This window comes from Salmo salar, chromosome ssa03, assembly GCF_905237065.1.
Source record: "Salmo salar chromosome ssa03, Ssal_v3.1, whole genome shotgun sequence".
In the NCBI taxonomy this organism is placed as follows: domain Eukaryota; kingdom Metazoa; phylum Chordata; class Actinopteri; order Salmoniformes; family Salmonidae; genus Salmo; species Salmo salar.
This window is the reverse complement of record NC_059444.1, coordinates 49,352,100-49,354,376: the sequence shown is the minus strand read 5'-3', so window position 1 is coordinate 49,354,376 and position 2,277 is coordinate 49,352,100.

Here is a 2,277-nt window from a genome sequence, read left to right as displayed (position 1 = left end):
TTTGACCGAAGTTATATTAGTGTATGTATGTATGTATGTGTGTATGTATGCATGTATGTATGCATGTACACACATATAGATACATACATAAACTAAGCAACAAAAAAAATACCGTCCTCTCACGGTCAACTGCGTTTACTTTCAGCAAACTTATAACGTGTAAATATTTGTATGAATATAACAAGATTCAACAACTGAGACATCAACTGAACAAGTTCCACAGACATGTGACTAACAGAAATGGAATAATGTGTCCCTGAACAAGGGGTGGGGGGGGGTCAAAATGAAACGTGACAGTCAGTATCTGGTGTGGCCACCAGCTGCATTAAGTACTGCAGTGCATCTCCTCCTCATTGGCTGCACCAGATTTGCCAGTTCTTGCTGTGAGATGTTACCTCACTCTTCCACCAAGGCACCTGCATGTTCCCAGACATTTCACTTTTGTTTTTAAGCCCTGGATATCAAACCCCTTAATGTTTTTGTTGAATCTGATTTTAAAAGCTAACATTTCGATGGCAATAATAGATATGTCGATCGTGGACAAACTTGTTTTACTCCTCTTGACAGTTTAAAACTTTGAGAAGTAGCCATTATTTACCATTTTACACAAGGATACTATACATAAAACTTTAATTCTCCTAAATTGAAATATTCAAGGAATTTATATATAAACTCCAGTCATACTTTATCAAAGGCCTTTTCAAAGTTAGCTATGAATACCAGTCCTGGCATCCCAGATTTTTCATAGTGTTCTATTGTTTCCAGTACTTATATTATCTCCAATGTATCGTCCATGTAAAAAACCTGTCTGATTAGAATGAATAATATCCGACAATACCTTTTTAAGTCGATGAGCTAAGCATTTCGCTAGAATTTTTGTATCAAAACACTGTAGTGCAAGAGGCTTCCAATTTTTTAAATGGACTGGATCTTTATATTTATCACTTGGATCTGTTTCAGTAATAATGAAATCAGACCTTGTTGAGTGTCTGATAAACTACCATATACAGACACCTACTCATTCCAGGGTTTTTCTTTATTTTTGCGATTTTCTACATTGTAGATTAATAGAAGACAACAAAAAGTTTGCGCCATTCTGCAATTTCCTTTGGGAACTGATCATTCATGCCAGCAAGTATTTTGCCCAGGCTTTTAAACATTATGTTATCTTTAAAGAAAGCAAACGATTGGGCGCTCATCTCTCTGTCCGAAACGGTGTACACATTCGAGTTGGATTTTGTCAACAGCTTCGCGTGGGATCTGAAACGCTGTAAGGAGGAACTCCCTCACTACACCCTCAGGAACTTCTTTCTCTTGGATACCAGTAAATTCCGATTCTCTCTCATAGATCTAGTCTATGTCAAGTAAGGCTTCTCTCAGAAAGATGTTCTCTAGCCTTATGATTTGTTTTGTCTTGTTATCCAGATTGAAGGTTATTACCCACCAGTATGTAAAGTGCTAATATTTAGTCTAACTTACCGATATTGAATATTACATTTTTATCGTGAGGTGATCTGCACCACTGTGTTCAGTCCACCATCTTCAGTGCATATCAGTACCTTGATGGTAATTCAGCGTTTTGTTTTTTAACTCATCAGGAGCAAAAGAGAAAAGGGGGGAAGCCACTTTAGACTATTGACATGCACCCCCCTAGACTAATGCTGTAATGGACCTGTTCAACTAGGGACGACATTGGGCAATGAAACAATGGGAGCCATTCATTTTCAATGGAAGAAAAGTGATGAGAATTGGGCAGGGACCCTCTGGGTGATGCAAACAAGGTGTGGGAGCGTGAACAGGGCGGGACTTAAGTTGGGGAAAGCTGAACTTCGTACAGATACTCCACGATATTGTGGTGCGATTGACCAATCAAAGCTCACTATAGCTTCCAGCCCCTACTGGATTGGCTATTGATACCCAGCATCTTGTTGGCAACCACATGACAAACCACTCTGGCAGAAGCTTGCGTGGCTAGGCGTAAACATCACTGCATGTGGATCATCACTAAGGCTACGGCCGCACACCTCTACATTTGGTCGACCATTACGTCCAATGTCCACTAAGGGCGAAGTCGGAAGATGAAGTGGGCAGGGGTCTTTGGGCGATGTGAACATGGTATCAGAGCATGAACAGGACACGACATACGCCGCTGCGTTCATAACCAAGTGGTAATTACAACTTGTGAAGTCATAAATGCGAGTTGGATGCATTCATGTGAAAAAAGCAGATTGGTTAACGGCAAACAACCTGTGTCAACCATAAAGAAAGTACAGCTAT